Source organism: Chelonia mydas, chromosome 1, assembly GCF_015237465.2.
Source record: "Chelonia mydas isolate rCheMyd1 chromosome 1, rCheMyd1.pri.v2, whole genome shotgun sequence".
Classification (NCBI taxonomy): Eukaryota; Metazoa; Chordata; order Testudines; family Cheloniidae; genus Chelonia; species Chelonia mydas.
The window spans coordinates 114035105-114058227 of record NC_057849.1 but is presented as its reverse complement, the minus strand read 5'-3'; the positions used below and the strand labels follow the sequence as shown (position 1 = coordinate 114058227).

At 40.3% G+C, this 23123-nt stretch overlaps 1 long non-coding RNA gene across 1 annotated transcript in view; it reads left to right on the top strand.

Annotated features, from left to right (window-relative positions):
• The first annotated feature begins 2941 nt into the window (after positions 1–2941).
• Positions 2942–23123, top strand: part of LOC122463905 — a 114843-nt gene continuing 94661 nt past the window's right edge. Inside the window, exon 1 of the long non-coding RNA XR_006287638.1 lies at positions 2942–3059. This is a non-coding gene — a long non-coding RNA (uncharacterized LOC122463905). The remainder of the gene's footprint in view (positions 3060–23123) is intronic.

Genomic DNA, 23123 nt, shown 5'->3' with positions numbered 1-23123 from the left:
GCTGGGACATAATGGGAGAGAGAAGGGGTGCCTGAAATGTGCTGAGCTCTGGCCATTCTTTCATTGGTATAATATCCAAGAGGGATCAATAAAAGCCCATGCAATTTAGAGCAGCACTGAGGCTATTCTAAGTTGCACTGAGACTGAACCAGCTCCAAGATGATTCCAGAATATGGGGCTACTTTTGCCAACATAAACTATTCCTGCACTGAGCAGAGATCAGGAAGGGATGGAGAATCTGGCAACATGGAAGTGCCATTTTTAAATGGTTCCTTTTCAGAGTAGAACCACATTGCATTAGATTTGCAGGATCAGCAGATTCGCATGAATCTCCGTTCATATTGCATCGACCAAAAAAACTTCTCAGTTGAATTGGGTAACTTTGTTCAAGCCTGATTTGTTTATTATGCATTCTAACTAGGTTAATAGATTTAAGGCCGAAGGGAATATTTTGACCATTTGGTATCACCTCCTGCATAACATAGGCCATAGACTTCCACCCAGTCATTCCTAAATTGAGCCAGTAACTTGTGGTTGAGCTAGAGCATGTCTTTTAGAGAGAGAACCAATCTTGATTTAAGGACTCCCAGTGACAGAGAATCCACCACTTCCCCTGATGATCTGTTCCAATGATTAATTACCATCACTATTAACATTTTGCTCCTGATTTCCAGTCCCTCAGTTCTAATCCAGCACATTTTCAATGTATCCTTCTTCTCAAATCTTTCTTTTTACAGGGTTCTACAGAAATCTTATCAGCATCCAGAGCATCCAGTCTATATGAAGCAAGTATATGTTCATCTGATTTAGGAGGCAGAAGAAAAAGGAAACTTGCCCTTCTCAAGGTAATGATGTATCTATAATCTAGTGAGGTACTCTGCTACTGAAGTGCTGAATACTATAGAAATGTCTGTAAACAATCAAGGCTCAATCACATCTTTACCCCTGCTTTCTGGTGAGTCCATACATGCCAAAAGGAACACTAGGAACATCCACATTTATATGGGGTGCAGAACCTGGTCCTTCTCTGAGAAACCAGTATGACTAGCGGAGACAGGCCCATGGACACACCTTTTCCCTGCCCCATTTGGCATGCTGTGCACCCCAGGGATGTAGAGGGGGAGCAGTCTCTCTGTTCCACAGAGTATAAACACTGTAGTTGTACTGTCTTGTCTGCAGAACTCAATTTGATAAGTTTTTTTCATGAATTTCTATGGAGATTGAATAGGTGATGAAGGAGTTTGTATTCTCTCCATTAAGGTAGCGCCTTAATTATAAAACACTGCTACTAATAAAAGGAAAAAGTCATAAAGGAAATCCAAACTTGTGCTCATATGTAGGCAAATGTGGCACTACCAACAAACCACTTATTGATATGAATTTGCTGCTTGTGGAAGTGGAGCATTGGAAGCTGAAGACTTCTGCCTGTGAACCAAAACAGCACATGTGGTATATGGCTTTCTCTTCCCTTCTTCATGTCCAAATATGCCTCTGTCACAACCTGGAGTGACAGACCGCTCTGCGGGTGAGAGGCTAGTTGAGTTTCCATGTTCCTTCCCTCCTTGGCCTCCCTGCTGAGACTGCCAAGCCAAGTATACCAATTAGTGCAGCATTAACAAGCCTCTTTCTGTATTCTATTGGGCCCAAGAATTAACGATTTAATTGTGAATTTCCTTGGTTGGGTGTATGTGTGTTAAATTGGAGGGGGAGAGGGAGGGCAGTGGGCAATGAAAAATACTCTCAGGTTTTTTGGTAGAGCTGTAACAAATCACTCAAAATTAGAGATGGGCCTGATCCAAAATCCTGATCCATTTTTTCTGAACGTTGACATTAATCTAGGTCTGAATTGTGCAGCTCGTGCTCGTCTCTGTTTCCTGTGTTCCCGCTAATATAATTTATTTTGTCTGATGTTGAAAAACAAGTTAAAATCCTATTGGTTACTGTACATTGGCCTGATCCTAGAGCTGTTGAAGTCAATAGGAGTCTTTCCATTGACTTTGGTGAGCTTTGGAACAGACCCTAATTGGGGTTATATGGTAAAAAAAAATTAAGTGATTGGTTGCATATACAAATGTGTACCATTCACAGTCATATTTATGCATACAGGGTGACATTCACCTATGAAAAGAGGGCCAGCACAAGGCCTGTGAGACATTTAAGTCCAATTTAGGGGTCTTAAATGGGACTTCAGTGGTGCATAGGCCTTGTACTAGAACTCTGTATGGGGCTCATTTACCCACGGGTACCACAGTTGCATGTGCTTGCAATTCTTACACGTTTCAAAAGGTGGCTTTGCAGTATTGTGAAGCAGTCTGCCAAAAGGCCATTACTCCAAATAGAAAGAACCCATTTTTTTTAACATGGGGACAGTTAAGGAACCTGGACAACTGCTTGTTTTATTTCTTTGTCTTGTAATAGATATGCAGAAGTGGATGAGCCATGCCATTAGGAATATTTGCTAGTCATTGTTTAATACTCTCAGCCTATGCTAAGTAGTGGCTTTTTTTATTTTGTAAATAGGTGCAGCAAGAATCTGTAAGCATCTGCAATAAAATGAAATCACAGAGAGGCATAGTTTCTAATGCTACTTTTTCAAGAGTTGTATCATATTACAGTCGTCATGCCTTCTTGCTCGTTGTTTGTAATCCTGTTGCATTAGTCAGTTTCTTCTAATAAATCAAATACAAGTTGTGACATGTTGTTAATTCGATCACTAATAACGTGCTCAAATTGCAAATCTATGTCAGCAGGTTGGTGTTGATTAAGTTTTAGTCACCACTAACATATTGTTTTAAATGACTGATAAATTTTATTTGCTTCAGTGATAGACAGCCTGGTCTATTTTTTCTCCCCCTGTAAGCTTAGGAAAATTACACAAATGGCCCTGAGGTGGTCCTCTATAGGTCTTTCACTTTCTGTGTTTGCTGCAAAGAGAGCTGGTAACCACTAGAGGGGAGGAGACTGCCGGCTTTACTGAATGCTTCACCGTAGAGCTTGAAGGTGCAGGAGCTGTCACAAGACTGGTTGTCCAACGAAATGGTTTAAAATATGTTATGAAGGTTAGTGTAAAAAAATTTCTTAATGCATTTCAAATATTTATTTCTCAGCATAGAGACTCTCTTAGGATTATTAATACCACAGGTGAGAGTCTCTGAAGAGAAACCCTACAGTGGCAAACATTAGAAAGATTATCTTTGAAGGAAATGTATTAAACCTTTAAAAAACAAATGTTTTATTGTCTATGAAAAGAGAGCATCAACTGAAAGTATGTGGTGAAGGAATAGCCAACACTGTGGTTCAGATATGAAATTAGATGTTTTGATGCTAGTCAACTATTCTCCCCACCTCCCCCCACCTACAGAGAGAAGAGAAAAGTACTGATGCTGAGGAAATAACTTGAGTGATTGAAAACTTAAACATCTTTCTTAGGAAGTTTCTAAATCTTGTAGGCTGTGACATAGATAACTTAATTTAAACCAGAATAGCAACAACACTCTTCTTACAGTCTGTAGATCTAGATATATGTATATATTATCTATTTCTGTGGAGATAGATAAATAGATAGTATGACCTTTTTATATGATTTTAAAGAGCAAAATTCTTGGTATTGTTAAAGAGCTATAATGTAGAACTGTAGCTTGTTACATTTACTCTCCTGAGTGTAATTGCACTAAGATCATTCAGTTTCCATTTGGAAAGCCAGTGGCAATTACTGGAATACAATGTATCATGCATTTGCTCACTGGATATAAAACGTATATACTAATTCGCAATAAAATGTAACAGCTGTCAGTGCATTTTCTGCTCTGTTACTTCAATAAATTGGAACTCTGACTAGAAAATGGGAATATTGCATTTTTACACACTCCGTAATGTGTTTGCTTTTTGCAAATACAATTTATTTTTTTATGACAAAAATTGTGGTTTGTTATTACTGCTAGTGGATAAATATTCTTATATTGGAATGAATTACACATGGTATCTGTAAAGAAGTAGTAATATTTTTTTCTTTTTACTGTAGCCTGTCTCCAGTAAACAAAATGCACTTAACCTACTTCTGTCACATACTGGATATATATATATATATATATTACATTGTAATGGCTGTGGAAACAAAAGTTTATTTTACCATACCTATGCAGGTGTTTGGATAACTAGTTAACATTTATTGTAGGAAACCGTTATTTCCCTGTTCGACTTTTTTATATGTATACATACATATATACACCAACAGTTCTGTGAGACAGTTAGCCTGGTTCTTCACATTATGAACTAGTGGGTCTGAGTTTTATTTAAAATAAAATGCCTGCACATTTGTGTAATTTTGTTACTTGAGGTCAGACTTTTCACAGATAATTAGCCTTTTACACACTGTGAAATCAACCTGCATTGGTTATTTGGCTAGACTCTTTGCTTCTGTTCTTTATTTCCCAGAAGGTTAACGTGCTGAAAATCTAGCTGCAAGCTCATAGTACTGTCTCTTTGTGTTGCTAATTATCCCGATGCATAATTATTAATATCAGGAGCAGGAAGAGGAAACAAGCACACCAAATAGTCGTGAACGCTCGTGTTCTGGCAGGAAGCTAGTCCTGCATTAATAAAATGTGCCTGTGCCAATATCACAGTAGATAGGAGCGTTCCTTGTTAAGGATCATTTATTAACTGAGATCATCTTTTAGTTCGCCTTGGGGTAATGACTAATGTCAATGGCAAATTTCACAGTTGTCTAGAGAAATGAATTAAATTTGTAATAAAAAGCCCTTCGGCTTGTTGTACATGTTCATTTATTGGAGTAGTTGAACTAGGAGAACTGTAAGGCAACCAAGAACATCGGCTTAATTTTCCTTACATATAAGAGTGACCTTTAGCTCCATATTGAAAAAGTTACCTATGATAGACTGGTAAATTAAATGAGAAGTTCCTCTAATGCAAAATAAACTAAGTGACTAAGCGAAGATAAATGGCCCTTGAGCCTATGCATTTTTTGACAGAAACAAATTCTTTTTTTTTTATACACCAACTCTATTTAAGCCTTCTTAAGGTAGTTTGGTGTACAAACATTCAGATAAAACAACAAAAAAGTTTGATATTAAAAAATAATTAGACGTGCAATAAAGGTTACCATGGATGATTGTAAATTCAGTGTTGTGTGGTGATATTTTGGATATTAAAAATGCAGTTTTCATCATGTAGCACTTCTAAATATACTCGGTACATTCTTTTATTTGGTATAAACTGGAAACAACCTATATTAAATAAATAACACAACTTTCTATAAATTCGGGGGCAGCAAACAGAAGCAATTATTAAAATATTTAATCATTTAGCAGAAATATGAAATTAATACACAAATACCAAAATACAAAGGAAAATGACATGCAATCACATACAAATGAAAGCAAAACTTATAACAAACTCCCATCAATTTTTAATCAGAGTCAAAGGACAAGTTTCTGATTTTGTGGCATATAACAGACTCAGTCAAGGTAATAAACTGTGTCCAGGTAGCAAGATAATATAGATTTTTTAAAAAAGAGAGGAGTAAGTTTCTCTGTCGTAAAGATGTTCCATACTTTAATAAACACAAAAAGAACATGTGGATTATTCCACTGGGCAGCAATAGAAAATCTGCCAGCCATCAAAAGAAAACAGAGGAAAGAATAAATCTGTATTGCTACCAACACTTAGCAAGGCTATGAATATAGTTGTATGGGAAGCCTTAAAATCATACTAGCATGCATTTTGACCATTTTCTAGAATGTTTAAGTCTACAGTACCACTACATATGTTTGAAAGAACCTTGGACATAAATGAAGCCCTAATGTTTTTCACGATCAGTTCTGTGTGTTCTGTATAATCTCTGCATTGTCATATGTGCAGTTGTTGATGTTGGGTAATCAAACTTCCAAATCAGGTGTATGAATCTATTTCTCCCAAATGTAATGTGAATATCAGCGGAGGATTTTAATATCCACTCCCAGATATCTGTGTGGAGGATCCTGATCTTTAAAAAGTATTCTATAGATTTAAGATAATCTCCCTGTATTAGAAACATATTAAATATTATCTCTTCAAAGTTTGATAAGAATCTGATCATTGAAGTATTACTCTCCTGTAAAAATATGAATTTGTATGGTATGTCAATGGAATTAAAGTAAGGCCTTAAGTGATCAAAGGAATACAGTTTTCCATTCTTATCAAGAAACTGGGCATGTCTAGTAAAACCATGAAGAGCCCACTTGCAGTATGAAGTCAGACAAGTTCTGAACGGGTGGAGGGGAATGGATTTTTTCAAGAGGGAGATGGGAATGGAAGGTTATAAGGAATTTTGGCAACTCTTGCCTATATAATTGTTGTTTGATGAGCAAATGGATTAATTATTTTAGAGCCGATAAAGTTAGACTGTGAAAGAAAAGTGATCTATTCAAGTGGGATATCCAGGATTTGTGATTGTTCCACAGAGCATCTTTGTTGCTGGGGCCATTGCTGCGCCAGTCAGCTAATGGACCAAATGTGCTGCCAAATAGTAAAGGGTAGATTTGGAAGTGCCAGAGCACCAATGGCTTTATTTATTTATTTTCTGATAATGCAGATCAACCTAAACTTTGTATCTGTCATATATCAACATTTTAATATATCATCCTGAAGTTTTTTAAATAATTTAAGAGGGGTGGAAACCAGAAGGTAATGAATGCAGGAGAGAAAAGTCATCTTGGTAGTGTTTATCTGAGAAAACATCATTAGGCTTAGGTTCTTCCATCATTTTAGCAGGTCCACAGAATCTTTGGCTGCATGGATTTTAAAACAGCTAATCGAAGTGGAGCCCAGGACAAAGAGAAACTGTCTGTAAGGATTTCTAAATGGTGCTGAGTAAGGCAGATCCTCGGCTGTATGGTAACTAATTCTGAATCCAGAAAATTCTCTAAAAATACTATACTGATTCAGTAAATTGTAGAAAGAGGTTTGTGCAGCCTCATGGATTACAATTATATTTCCCCACTAGTAAGAATGGAATAGCCATAGGCTTTGCTTTCAAAAAGCCTCATACAGAATGCTGTCATTAAAAGTTGTGAATTTTGTAAACAAACCTTGTGTTTTTAAAATAAATATTCTAACTCTCTCAGCGTGCAGGTGGGGATGTGTATAATATGTGTTTTATATTTGCAATTTTCAGCTTGTTGACTTAAGCTTTCCAAGAGGGGAAAATACATCTAAGCAAGGCTACATCATAACCTCAAGATCGCAAATGAAAAATCTAGTATATGCAGATCTAAAAGACAGTTACTATATATGTGTGTTTGCAAACTGAAATGCAATATTTTCTGCAGAAGTAAGGTTTGCAGTTATGTATTTAAGGGGGAAAAAAATCTAATTCCTCCCCCCAAACATTTTTCAGTAATTATGTGACTAAGATCATGTAAAATATTTTTTTAAAAAAACCCAACAGAACACTGATAAATTGCACATTAATTCATCCTTTGCACAAATAAATATCTAACATTGTGGTAAGTAATTGAGATATTGAGTAAATTTCTCTTAAAATTCAAGCTCCATAATCCACATTTTCAAAAATTCTGAGCATCTTGCAGCTCCTATTCAATGGGAGTTTTGGGTGCTCAGGAGCACCCATGAAATACTGGCTACTTTTAGGCAAGGTGCCTAAATATGGAAGTAAGCAGCCAAATTTGAAAAAGTTGGCCTGCCTTTTCTGTTGTAGCCATGTTGGTTCCAGGATATTAGATAGACAAGGTGGGTGTGGAAATATCTCTTACTGGACTGACTACTTTTGTTCAGAGACACAAGTTTTCATTCTTACACAGAGCTCTTCTCCAGATGTGGGAAACATACTTAGAATGTCACAGCAAAATACAAGGTGAAACAGATTGCTTAGCATAAGTTATGATATTGTCGTTCTCTGGACGGATGACCTAAACTCCTTCATAGGTTTCAACCACAACTTCAATATCCACGGCACATCCATTAAACTCTCTCTTGAATACTCCCACTATAGGATCAGCTTCAGAAATGGAACCCTCCAGACAACTATATACAAAATACTTCCGGATCACCACACCTACCTTTGCAGATCTGGTAAATACCCCAAACACACCAAGAAATCTGTTATCTATAGCAAGGCTCTCAGATACAACAGAATTTGTTCCAAGGAAAAAGTCTGGGATATAGATCCTAACAGACTTAAAACTGCCTTCACCAAACAACGACACTCCACCAGAGAAGTAGATTGGATCATGGAATGGGCCACTGAAATATCCTGAGAGGAATACAGAAATAAAACCCCCTCTGACTGCACACCTCTAGTTGTCAGCTACCACTCCATGCTGGAACCTATATGGGGTATTGTCAAAAAATTACAACCCATATCTGCTGGGGACCCCATCGTGAAAAAAATCTTTCCTGAATCCCCCTGTGATGGAGTGTGCATACCACACACTAAGCAAGAAGGGACAGAGGAAGTCCTGCCCCCCAGACCGTGCTGGGTATGCTCCAACTGCTGCTTCAGTATAAAAGGGAGCAGCCCAGCTCAGTGATGGAGGCTCAGTGATGGAAGCTCCAGCCCAGGAGCCATTGCAGCCCCTGACCATCGGAGCCAGAGGTCCCAAGAACAAGACAGGAGCCCAGTTGCCTACGACCCGTCCAACTGGAGTCAGAGTTCCAGGGAGCTACCTGTGCCAAGGAGACTGGAAAGCCCAATGACATATGGATTGCTGCTTTAGGAGACAGGTTAGGAAGTGACCTAGGGAGAGGGGCTACCCGTAACCCCCAGGAAAGGTGCTGCTGCAGGATCCCCACTGACTCAGTGGCAAACACACTTGCCACTGGCAGGGCCTTGGGCTGGGACCCAGTGGAATATGGAGGGCCCGGGCTCCCCTACTCTGGCCATCAACCCCCTGCCCCACTGCCGGGTAGTGGCCCCAACTCTGGCTATTAGGCCTCATAGCCCTGAACCCGAGCACAGCCTTATTGACTCCGGCCATCAGGCCACACAGCACTGACCCTAAGGGCAGCCTATTGATTCCTGCCATTAGGCTGCACAGTCCTCAACCCAAGGACAGTTGTATTGACTCTGGCCATTAGGCAGTCCTGCCTTGAGTCCAAGGACAGTCTGGTGGACTTTGACCGCAGAGCCATCACCCCCCACCCCCAATCCTTTCCAAAGGGGGACTAGGTGTGCATATCCTGCAACACCCATCTTTTGGATTTTAAATAATCCCCCAACCTCTCCAAGCTCATCGGCAGAAGCAAGCTCCCAACAGACCAGGACACATCAACTCAAAGCTGTACCAGATCCTGCCAGAACAACAGATGTATCTCCACTGCTACGATGATCAGCACCCCCCACAACACACCTGTCAAGCTCCATGGATCCCACACATGCGTATCACGACATGCGGTGTACCTCATCCAATGCACTAAATGCCCCAATAACAGCTAGGTGGGTGAAACCAGACAAGCGCTACACTCTTGAATGAACTCACACAGAAAAATGATAAAAGACAAAAACACCCTGTCACCTGTGGATGAATACTTTTCACAAAACAGTCTCTCTATATGTGACCTCTCAGTCCTCATCCTCAAAGAAAACCTGCACAATACCTTCAAAAGATGATCCTGGGATCTTAAATTCATAACTTCACTATATACTAAAAATCATGGACTGAATAGAGACACTGGATTTATGGCTTATTACAATAATCTATAACCCACTTAACAGCCACTCAGCCCAGGTTTTTTCCCTCTTCCCACCCTATGTCTGAAGAGGTGTTAACGGGCCATTTCACCTTGAATTTTCCCTTGAAACATGTGTTAGCTACTTATGCTAAACAATCTGTTCCACCTTGTATTTAGTTGTGACACTCTGACTATATTTCCCAAACCTGAAGAAGAGCTCTGAATAAGATCAAAAGCTTGTCTTTCTCAACAACAGAAGTTGGTCCTAGAAAAGATCACCCACATTTGTGTTTTATTACAATTATACTAGAGTTAACATTTGAGAAGAACTCTTTAGTCTGAATTCAGCTCGTTTAATCTAAATCAGACTCTCTTCTCTATTAAATAGTTTTCTTTATTTTAAATATATTTCTTCACAACCCTAGACTTACAATAAGTGACGCATCAAGAAAGGAATGCAGAAATGGGTGGGGCTGTCCAAAAATTATTCATTCGTTCCCCTGCCTTCCTCCTCCTCTCCTCCCCGCTTCCGCCCCCCAGCTGTCATGTAGACTTTATGCTTATTCACAGAGGGAGTTTAGAAATGTTTTCAGAAAATGCAGATGTGCAGAGCATTCCTAATAAGGATGGGGAAAGAGTTTGTGCTCCCCTTTTAACCGCTCTCTCACCTCAGCCTTTTCAGCATGTAACCTTATTCTCTGTGGGATTACTTGGATGAAAACCAATTAGAGAACTACTCAGACAATATAAATGCATACAGATTAGCACAGATTGAACAGTACCAATGCCAACTAATCATACACTATATAAAGTCCTAAACAATATAGATATTAAGGAATGATGGGAAAATGGACTCATTGTTGTCAGAAAACTGAGAAGAAAATGCAACCAGTACAAAACTATTTATTTAAATAATAAATAAAGTATGGGTTTGTTTCCTTGTTTCCCTTTGTGGCAGTCTGCCCACCCTCAAACCAAGCATATATTCTTTATCGCTTAATTTACCACAATGAAAAGTCAGCCTATGTTTGTACGTAAGCACCTCTCATACCTTCTTGGTAACATTGCTTTTTTCTCCTTTAACTGCCTGTCCCTCCAATAGCCTCAAATGCAGCACTGATTCTCCAGCTGGCAGAAGGGTGAGAGACTAGTCTCCTCAGAGGTTGATGCCAATCCACTCCACAGATGGCTGGAAGGAAGCAGTTGGGGACTCCGAACACAATTAGGTTATTTTAATGCCCAGCCCCAGGGACTCAGAGACCTGAAGATGCTCTCAAGCTTTGGTCTGCTGGGTGGAGCTTGCAAGGATGACTGAGAGCCCTGGGACAGGCCATTAGTTCAATTTCAGATGCTGGCTTTTAATTACTTAAATTCTAGGATGTAAATATGGTATTTCTTTTCTCATATTATTTCCCATGGAAGGATAGGGAGTGATGAGAAAGTGCAGGTCCATGGCAGTGTAAATGGTGTGTTCTGTTCAGACTTCACTCTAACTTGGTTCTTTCTTCTCAAGACAGTGCTGCATACTCTGTTACATACTAATTCCAAAATGTTTTCAGGATGAAAAAGACTTACACTGGAATAACCTTATAATAACCTTTCCTACCTCCTTTGCTATTTCTTTGTAATGCCATCAATCATGGTGAAATCTTTTGGAATTTTTAAATTAATATCACATTTTGATCATCCTAGTGTGATTTTCAGCCTTGTTTGTGCATAGTTAGAGCTGTGTGAGATATCTGTTATTTACTTTCATATTCAGAAGGTCTTTACCCTTGACAATCATTTTGTTTTACCCAGTCTGCAGTTGAAATGATCTTGAAATAATCTAGTAGACTTTTAAGTAGGCTGCCTCATCCCCTCTTCTGGATGTTTATTCAACTGGTTCTTTAACAGCAGAACTAAATTGTTCACTTAATATTATAAAAAATGGGAGATGGAGGAAAACTTTATTTAGCTTTAATGCTCAGATACTTTATTTAGCTTTAATGCTCAGATACTTCTCTCAGATGTGAGAGAAGAAAACACACCACGCACTCCCCCCCAAAGTCCTACACAGATTGGCAAAAAGCAACCTGAGCCAGCTAAAGGAAATGGAATAGTTCACAGGAGGGGTTTGGCCCTCTCTAGAACAGCTGTATGTTTTAGACCAGTAGTGATTATGTATTTAATTTTATTCTGAAATGGTTTATTATAGCATTTTTTTAAAAGCTAATTACAGTAGTAACTCCTTCAACGACATGGTGTCTGTCTCTCATTTCAAAGAAGACAGTTGAGAAAAGAGAATTGTGCCATCATGGTTATTACACAATTTTCACTGGATTCATATTCTGTTTTAGTAGGGGTGTGATGCATCTCAAATACATTCATTAAGCTTTCATAGCTTAATTTTCTGACTATGAATTGGGGCCAAATTCTAGAGAGCTTACTCAGGGCTCGATCAGTCCCACCCTTTATGCATGGGGATCATGCCGTTGTCACATGGAAAGCAGGAGTCTCACTGCCCATTCTCAAGCTATAGTGGAGCCCCTGTTATGATGGGAAGTCCCCTTTTTTAAGTGGAACGAGCCACTGATTGGGAAAATCCAGGCAGCCTGGCACCTTGGAGTTGAACTGTCATGGAACTGGGGAGAGCAGCAGGGGGCCTTACATCTAGTTTGGAGGCACAAAGCCCTGCCCCTTCAGTGGATCCCTGAGTTCTATAGGTTTTGAAGACTGGATTGCTTGTTTCTGTCATAGAGGAGGTGGGAACTAAATCCTGCCCCTTCCCAAACAAAAATATTTATAGGGAAACTATGAGGGAAAACTCAATGAGTTTTCCTGTCACTAAGGCTCCTCCTGTGGATAACTGTAAGGATGGGTGCAACTGGGACCTCAGATTTTACTCAATTTACTCAGTTCCCCTGAATTATGTGGCAATTTTACATGGCTAGGGACAGAATAAAAACAGAGTGAAGGCTTAAGGTTTTGACCCCTGAACAATAAACAAATGCTCACCCTTAATATATATTTAATTTGGATTTTCTAGGATGAGTGATCCATTTTCCTCCCTTTACTCCTCCTCAGCCTCAAATGCCCTTTCTTGCATGGGTCTGGCTGGGGATGGTTTGATTACCTTGTTCCAGACCCAACAAGGGGTAGGCTTGAGCCAGCTGCCTCTATTCTACCCAAGTCTTGCCTCTCCTCACCCAGTGAAGCAAAGGGAGTACCAGACTCTGATTCTCTTCACTTCACTTTCCAAAAGAAAACTGATTTAGAGATGGTTATATCAACATCTAAATAGACTGAGGGAGCATCATTCCCAAAATAGCAGGTATCAAGCTGTCCTGAGGATGCTTTGCCATGGGACCTGTCACACACAGTCAAATTAAACACAAGTTGTTGAGAGCTAAAGTTAAAGGGCGTGTTACTCTCCTACCACCTAGACCAATATGATATAGATGACGACTCATGCTGTCTCCATTTTAATTCTATATATCACAGTATGCCAAGAATTATACAAGGAATTGGAAAATCACAGGCCCATAGAGATTAAAGTTGGGAAAGACCTATTAGGTCATCTACTCCTCCCCTCTGCCAGGGAACATTGTTACTGACAATATAGTCTTAATTGCTTTGTCCAGTCCAATTTTTTATGATGCTTGCAGCTCTCTGGAAACACTGGCTCAGGAAACAAAATCTTGTAAATGGAAAAAAAAAAGTACTTAGGGAAAAAAGAGTCTACTTACATATGGTAGGATACAGGACTTGGAAGGTTGACTATTTTTTCAGTCTCACTAACCACTAGTGAGGGCTAGAAAGGAAAGTTTGAGACAATTTATGGAAGGTACCCATCGTTTTTGGCGATAGTACAGCATGTGCTATAAAGGATAGTGCAGTTCTGATTTTTAATAACATTTTTGTTATTCTATGTAAAAAAAAGTTGCTGAAACAAAAATAAAGGATGGAGAATTGTATCTCAGTGGATAAAGGACAGACTTGGCTACCAGTGACAATAGAAGTGCACCGTATTTTTGTTTCATTTCTAGGAAGCAAGGCAGCAACATGTTTGCTACTAATTCTCTTAAAAAGCCCGACTGCCTTCTGAATCGGGTGTTGGAAAACAGATGCACCAACTAGACATTATAAGTGGAATCCCGACCCCATTAAGTTAATGAGAGTTTTGCCATCAACATCAATGGGGCCAAGATTTCACACCATAGGTCAAAAATCTGTGCTATATGTTTAGTAACAAGTTAGCAGCATTTCAGTCATACGCTGTGGGCTAGATTCACAAAGAAACTTAGGTGCTTAGAAAATCACTGGGATTTACAGAATCTGAGTTCAGCACTTAGGCTCCCTATCAAGGGCCACTCTAGCTATAGGCAAACTAGGCGGCAGCCTAGGGCAGCAAATTTGTCCTGGCTGCTCCTCCATGAAGGTGGGGCAGCTAGGCCAAATTTGAATGGTGGTGTAACACTGTGCACCAGGTCACAATGCCAGTCACTCAAATTTGATTAATCAACACTGAGGGGTATCTGGTGCCATAGGCCCATGAAGAGGGGAGTAGGATGCTTAAGTATTGCCTAGGGAGTCAAATTGTTTTGAGCACCCTCTGCTCCCTATACACATAGGCACTTCAGAAACGGATTCACAAAACCCAGCACGCTAGGTGGCTCCTTGCCTAAGACAGACAATGGGAGATGCCAAACTGAGGCGTTTGTGCTAAGCCCTACTCCCTCTCAGAGAGAGGGGCCTAAATCCAGGCTGCAGGGAGGTGCCGCCCTCTGCTCGGAATTATCAGCCATTTTTGCAAGAAGCCAGCGGTAAGGGAGCAGGACCTCCCTTATAACTTTTAGCCCAGTTAGGGTACTCACCTGGGATGTGGGAGACCCTTGTCCAAGTGCCCCCTGCACTTGAGGTTGAGAAGGGATTTGAATAGGACTCTGCCACCTCTTGGTGAGTGCCATGGCCCACAGGCCTACATCTCTCCTGTTGAAGTGTTCCACTGTGGACAAATAATTTGCAAACAAAAAATAGAACTGGGGGACTGGATTTCCCACCTCCCAGGTAAGTGGTCTAATCACTAGGCTTCAGTCATTCTTGTATGTGTGTGTGTCTCTTTTCTCCTTCCCCGTGTTGAAGTTGTTCCACTGTGGATAAATAATGAAAGAATCACTGGGCCAGAGAGAAAGTGTGAGGATGACTCTGTAGCCTGGACATTAGAGCACTCACTTAGGAGGTGGGAGACCCAAGAGCCAGTCCCCCTTCTCCAATGACTTTTTTTATTTAGTTATCTACAGTGGAACAGCTTCAACAGATGATACTGAGGGAGTCTCAAATCAGAATATCCCATAGGCCAGGGGGCTGGGCCATTTACCTGAAGGATGGCAGATCCCTGTTCAATTTTTTTCTCTCCTTCAGGCAAAGGGGGGACTTGAACTGGGGGTCTCCCACATCCCAGCTGAGTACCCAATCACTGGGCTAAAAGTTATAAGAGAGGTCCTCCTGTCCCTCTCCCCTGCTGTTTTCTGTAATCACAGATATCAAGACCCGATCTGGCAAGTGTGGTCTGAACATACTTTCTGGATTGGGCCCCACAAGTGACTTAAGCAGAGGACCTATCTTCTCCTGATTTGTGCACTGCTCTGTGGCTCAGGTGTTCAGATGCCTGGTGTGGGGCTGCAGGGCACCTGCTCAAAGGCAGAAAAATAGGCAGCTAAGGAACTTTTGCTGCCAAATTTAATGTGCTGAGAGAGTGAAGGCACCTACAGGGCTCGGGGCAGCTGAGCTGGAGCTTTCTGAACAACTAAGTCCTTTTCTGAATCTAGCCCTGGTTGTGCACCTGTGCCACAGTATTTGGAAATGCAGGGCAGGTGTCTCTATGACAGAAATGGAAGGGAAGAAGAACTTAGACGCATCCATTTTCTGAATCATCTCCTGACTTGATCTCATTTCTAATAGACCAATGCTATCCCTAGCAATTTATTAATTAACCCATATTTTGGAAACCCAATTTCCAGCATCACACAGAGCAACAACCAGAAAAACTGTATTTTTCATACTTCCTTATAATGCTCCACTAGTGTTTTTAATTGTATTAGTAATGACTCTGGTACATATTAAAGTGTTTGGATAATTTCTAAATGCTACCATCAAAGGAAATAGGGATTACCTTATTTTTGGTGAAAGGAAGTTCTAAAGTTAACTTCCTCCTGCCACCAAGAAAGCTATGTCCCCTGACTTTGCAAGCTTCCTCCTAAGGGATATCATTAATTTGAAATATTATCAGAACATTATAATGAGGAAGAAAAATAAATTTGGAAGACACAAAATTCTGAGTCAAGATGTTTATCAGTATCCTTAACTCTGACAATGAGTACTCGATCCTTCTCCCACTTATTCCAGTATAAAATGTATAACTCCATGGAAAACTAAAGGTGATAGGATGCTCTACCCACACATCCATCTAAAGAGTACGGGTACAAGGAAACCTATATAAAACTTTCTTAAGATACCATCCCAAAGCATCTTGAACAATAGACAGATTATTTAGAAGATCACCTTTGTTAGATGGCCACCTCTGTTAAGCAACCATTTATTTCCCTGATCCCTTGAGTAGTCACTTCAGATAATTTTCAATCTATATTTCCATTGACTGGAAATAAAAAAGTAATACAGTCTACAGTCTGCCTCAGATGGACAAATTTGTATCCATCAAATTTGGACATCAATTTATGTAGACCAGACAAGATAAAATTGTATATTGGAGAGGAAAAGTAGTCATGTAGTCAAAGCACAAGACTGGGAGTCAGGAGTTCTGGGTTATATTTCTGGCTTTGCCACAGATTTACAGTGTGGCCTTGGGCAAGTTACTAAATTTATCAGTGCCTCATTTTCTCCATCTGTAAAATGGGAATCATGCTAACTACAAAGGAGTGTTTTAAGGCTTAATTCATTATTTGAAAGACCAATGAGATCCTTACGTGGACAGTGCTTTAGAAGTCAAAAGTGTTGTTAATATTTTTATTTGATTATATCAGCACATTTTCTAGAAGGTTGTATCTTAGAACCAAAATGGGGAGGATGGATTAGGTAGACTAAAGATTTTGTGTATGTATGAAATGGGGTAGTGTAGGGTGCAGTATATTGGATTCTTGGCTCAATGTGCCAAGAATGGGGGATGGTGTATTTGTGTAGTATACAAAAATATGAGGTTTGTATGTTTCACTGTTAACCATCAGAAGGAATGGAATATTGTCTGCAGCTACTAATAAAATTGTGGAAAGTGGTAGGTATAGTATGTGAGGTGAAGGGCTTTGTAGTCTCAGTTGAACTCTACAATGGTTGGGAAAAGAGGAGAGGATGGTTCTAGCGAATAGAATATAGGCATGGAGATAAGTCCAGAGTTATATATGCCTATGGACTATAACAGCAATAGGCAGGACTTCTCTTAAATGACTCTACCATTTCCTACATAAGAGACCCAAGATGTTAACAGTGGGAGTTTGCTCATCTGCTCAGGGAGCCTTTTCATGTGTAGTGCTTCAGATTCCAGTTACATCCCTCTTCCTGTTCAACATGTGTGGGCACAGGTGCTGAAACTAGGGGTGCTGGAGGTGCTGCAGCACGCCCTGGCTTGAAGTGGTTTCCGTCATATACAGGGTTTACAGTTTGGATCAATGGCTCCCGGATCCGCACTATACAAATTATTCCTGCACCCCTGTGTGTGAGAGTCAATGTGAGCTGTTGTGGCTACAATATAAGGATGAAACCTGGCTCTTCATTTCTATGTAACCAAAACTGGGCTGTATGGTCACTGCTAGAGTTGAAGGGAGTGCATAGAGACCATGCTCGGGAGTGGAAGGGGACATGAAGGTCTGATGCAGCAAGCAATCAGACGGCCTAACACAAATCTCCACTGTAGCTGCCCAGCAAGGGCCCCTGCAGTCCTCCCCAGGCAGACCCAAGCTGCAGTCTTACTTTCACCACCCTGTTTTCAAGATAGGGTTGGCCGGTATGGATTATAAAAGTTTAAATAATATTCAGAGGTAATGTTCCAAAATGTTCTATTTCCTAGTTTACTAATGTGAATGATCTCTGATTTTTATGTGGCTACAAAGTTGGCCTAATTTCTCATAATTCAAATACGTACATAATGCATAAATAATCATCCTTCGGAAGATAAGCATGATTGGGAAATTTCAGGAAAATTGGTTATGTTTTGGTAAAGTGCCTAAAAGTGGCTTCTAAGGAAGTACTAGTGACCACTTTATTTATGGTGAGATGACTTGGTTTTTCCATAATACTAAATTTGCTCTTCATGCACTTGTATATTCCATCAGGAACAATTAACTTTTCTAAGTGGATCCAACTGTGGGCATTACATGGAGAATGTATACCTGAGCAGCTAGTATATAATCCACTACTGTAACTGTCAAGGCATATTAGTAACCATGAGCATAGTTTTAATTTTCATTTCCGTACAACATCACAAGCTTCACTGGTAGCAAAGAAATTATATCTCGTTAACGCAAGGTGAAGAAGAAGCGGGGAGATAATGTGATATAAGCAATATAATAAATTACTGTTTTAAAAAAGAAATATCATATGTGGTTTTTGCTTAAGTGACCAATTTCGGCACAATGGGCAGACATTTTATTTCTGTTTTGATTCTAACAAGAGAAGTCATGTTTCTCTAACAGAAAATAAACAAGGAATGCACCTGTATCATAAATTATATGTGAAATACAATCTGAAAACCATCACAGAAGCACCTATGTTTCCCAGGTCATGGTATATGTTTCTGACCACTCTAGAAAATGGCATTACTCTTTATTTGTTGTTGTCACTAAACTCCACCTATAGTATACGATCCTTTGCCTGCAGCCCAGAGCACTTGCAGCAATAAATACCCAGTGTGGGTCAGCTAGGGGAACGCCAATAGTTCAGTTGGTGGCATCTTCTCACCGCTGTAATGATTCCCTGGCTTTGAGGAGACGGACTGATATGACAGATGCTGGAATCATTGATCCTACAGAGGGATGAAGGAGTGAATAAGTGATCTGGAATGGTGTCTCACCTATGGAACCAGTGCAAACACTGATAACATCAGTGTCAGGAGATGGAGGGTATCCTGTGGGATGAGAGAGGATCTGAATAGCTGTGACCTTGGAAAATACATCTGTGCTCTTGATTTAGGCAAGCCTTTCCTTTTGCTGAGTCTGGGGCCTCCCAGGGTGCATTGAGCAGGGGCCAGAGAGCTCTTGTCCTTGTTTTTCATTAGACCCAGATGGAAGAGATACAGAACTGCATGGGGCACTACAATGGTCCTTTTGCTAGCCAATCATCCAGGTATGGAATCACCAAGATCTTGTTTTCTCTGAGGGCAGTTGCTACCATTGCAAAAGCCTCTGTAAATACCTTTGCTGTAGAAGCAAGTCCAAAAATGAGGCAGTGGTATTAGCAATGGCCCTGTCTGAGGGCACAGTGAAAATATCGGGTGGGATTCTGTTGGTCCTGAATCTTATCAGTTCTCCCAGATGACCAGCAGTGCCCACTTGTTGACCCCAGCTCATCTGGCAGCGTGTTCATACAAAGATCCCCCTTGAGACATGCTGTGATTGAATCAGAAAAGAATCCATCACTGGGAAATCCCATGTCACAGAGTTCCACGGCATATGCAGTGTTATCAGTACAGGTAATTTGAATCCTAGTATAAAAAATCAGGGTGTAGGCAGCCTGGCCTAGCGATCACAGCTGGGCTGAGGTCTGCTCACCAAGGACATGAGTTGCCAGGCCAGAGTAGGAGAAATCACAAGGATAGGTCCTGAAACAAGAGTCAGGGTCAGAGACTGGAGATCAGAGGCAGTACCAGTTTAGAATAGAGAGGCAGGAATCAGGGTCAGTGTCAAGCTGGAGTCAGAGACCAGAGATCAGCAGATAAGGCAAAGTCTGGGAATGCAGTGGCCAAAGTCTGTGCAGTTGCCCAGACAACTTCCTGGGGCAACTCTGCAGACTAGGCTCTGCAGACTCGGGTTCTAGTTGCTGGGTCCACAAAGTAGCCCAAGCTACCTAAAGAATGACCGGGAAGGTAGACTGAATACTATTTGGGCCAGTATGCCTGTGCAGCTCTGGGGGAAGAGCACAAAATAGTTGCTTAAAGGAAAGTCTAATTCAAATGTTATCACCATGCACCGATGAATGTAATCTTGTATGTGGACATGTGGTGCTACAGGCATGCCAGGAGAACTGAACAGTGGCTAGCCCACCACATTTCTTTCTTTCTTTTTTAGTTTATGCTTATATTTTGTTTATTTTTTCCCACCGAATTCCTGAATGTAGCAAAGTAAAATGAAGTTTCCAGCTGAAATGTCCTTATCAGTGCAGATGCTGCTTTGGAAGATGTATATTGTTGTTCTGGTTAGAATAATCTCTGGAAGTGTGTGTGTGTGTGTGTGTAGCCTTTTTGTTTCACTATAGTATAATACTACCAGACACAGCATTCCTGTGGTATTTAAGGGAAACGGTGGAGATTAATACCCAGGAAATTCCTGCTTAAAGAATGGAATTTACTATTTTGTTTTTTATTATTAAACTAGTTTTTCTTTATATAAATATTTGGAAAGGAGGGTCCATTTTGAATGAAATGCTGTTTACCTGCACAGAAAATTTTATGGTAATCTTGTTTTCAGTTAGTTCAGCTCTGCTAAAACTTCTCTTGGTTAGGGTTTGGATTTCATTAAGAATCAGAATTTATATTTCTCTCTAAGTTTAACTCACACAGAGCCAATAAATGGTAATTTTGTTTCCGTCCTGACATGATACAAAATAACCTCTTCATATTAAGATGACTCTGCTTTTTTGTAAAAATGTGTTATTCAGGTCAAAATCAATACATATCCAAATCCTTTGTGGCAAGAAAAGATGGATAAAATGCTTTGAGACAAAATTTTAAAAACAAACACTGTAATTAGCTTTTATTTAGTCTTTTTTTAAAAAGACAATGATTTTCATTTCATATGGAAATGTAGATATCTTCAGAGTAATTTTATGTTCTTTTTGGTTTAAAGCAACTTTTCCCTTTAATTACTGAAATATGCAGTTCTTTCTCTTTAACATGTAATACCAAATCAACATACTTTCTCTTTTTTTCCATCCTGAGAACAGTCAGCAGAAATTCTGTTCCAAAGTGCCCTGAAAAAGGGGGAATTGATCTCAAGTTAGACTTTTATGCCACCTTCCCCTTGTCACTTTCAGCTGTAATTTGTTAAGATATCAGCTGTACATTATTAAACAGTTTATAAGTATAAATAATTCACCAGTCAACAAATAAAGTGACAGCCCATTAATCAGTTTCTGTACATGTTCATAGGTCTCATGCTGTAGTCTGTGTTAGGGCATGAATCCTGCTGAGGTCCACAGGCTTGCAGGCTGTGTTTCTTCTTTTTACCTCCATGTATCTCACTTATTGTTTATGACTTGTTTCGACAGTCAGAGAAACTACTCAGCCCTCCAGAATGTGTACTTGAGTGTGTACAAGTTAGAACAGCCTTGTCTTGCAGGCCAAAAGGCTCCTAGTTCTTCTCTCTGGCACAACTGAGGATTGAGCCCAGACATTCTAAAACTCAGTTCAGTTTATTATAATGTTGAATGCATCCTATTGTCACACAAATTAAGGGTTGTTAAGCACTGGAATAAATTGCCTTGAGAGGTTGTGGAATCTCCATCATTGGAGATTTTTAAGAGCAGGTTAGACAAACACTTGTCAGGGATGGTCTAGATAATACTTAGTCCTGCCTTGAGTGCAGGAGACTGGACTAGATGACCTCGAGATCCCTTCCAGTCCTATGATTCTATGACTCCAAGTTAGACATGGAAGAGACCTGTGAGGTCACCCTTTCCATGCCACATTACAGACAATCACAGTCCTCCGGCCAACAGTGTCAATTCTGATGCTGGTTTAGGCTTCCTCTAAACTAGAGAAATTCTGTGTTAACCTCCATGCAGTCCACCTCTACAATAACAATGTGGAGTCTGGTGGCACCTGAAAGACTAACAGATTTATTTGGGCATAAACTTTGGTGGGTAAGCTTATGCCCAAATAAATCTGTTAAGTCTTTAAGGTGCCACTGGACTCCTCGTTCTTTTTGTGGATACAGACTAACACGGCTACCCCTCTGATACTTATCACCCTACAATAGATGATCATGGACCATATTCAATCTCTACTAAAACTAAAAGTATAATCTCTTATGCCACATAAGAAACATTTAGTCACAAAATAATTGTTAAGGCATAATTGGTAGTTGCAAAGCATTATATATTGGAAGTTCAAAGTTTTAAGGTTTGACAATGACAGATATGGCAGGGGTTCTGGCTTCAGGGACTCTGCTTAATCTACTAGAGCAGTGGTTCTCAAACATTTTTTTTCATGGACCACTTGAAAATTGCTGAGGGTCTTGGTGGACCACTTAATGATCTTTCCAAATGTTGTTTGAACTGTTAGCTAACTATTATAAAATACTTTGGATAAAAGTGCTATATAAAAAAAAAAACCTTAATAATAATTAATGGTTTTTTTTGTTCTACAACACACAACTCATATTTTAATATCAGTAGTCTTACCTTTCTGATGCAATGGATGTGCCCTCTCTCCCCCGCCACGGCAGCCCCCGAACTGGGGCTGGGAAGGAGGGGGGTCTCTCCCCCACCACAGCAGTGCCTGAGCTGGGGCTGAGAAGGAGGTGGGTCTGTCCCCCACCACAGCAGCCACAGAGCTGAGCTGGGAAGGGGGGCGTCTCTCGCCGGCAACCACAGCCCTGGAGCTGGGGAAAGTCACCTCTTTCTCTGGCTGCCTCAGCCCTACATGTCCCAAATTCCCCCCACCCCCTTTTCTCACCCCACTGCCCCCTCCCACCTACCCCCTATTCCCCCCAAGGCCATCACCTCACCTTACATGTGTGTCTTCTCCAGGGTCCAGGCACCTAATTAGTGGAGCCCCACCTGGGCAGCTCCACTAATTAGGTGGGTGGCCTTTCATTCTCTCATGTGCGACCACCCAGGCGTGCACTTTAGAGGGAACTATCCACGGACCACCTGAATGGAGCTCGCGGACATAATCACAGTTTGAGAACTTCTGTACTAGAGTGTATTGCCTTTAGGAGGCAAACATCCATGCCTCACCTTTGCCTTCAGGATACAAATGTTTATTTTGCAGAAGTGGCATTTCAATCTCTTCATATGTGCACTGCGAATAATTTTCAATCTCCTGAAATTTTGAAAAAAATTCCTATCTGTGTGTGCAAATATACATTAGATTTTGTCACTTTATTTTTTCAGATTCATACTAGTTTCATGCTTAAAAGCTTTTATCCTAATATCTTATTAAGACTCTATACCAATAACCAGAGAGCATTACAGGTGACATTGTTTGTTAGCATGGCACAAGGTTC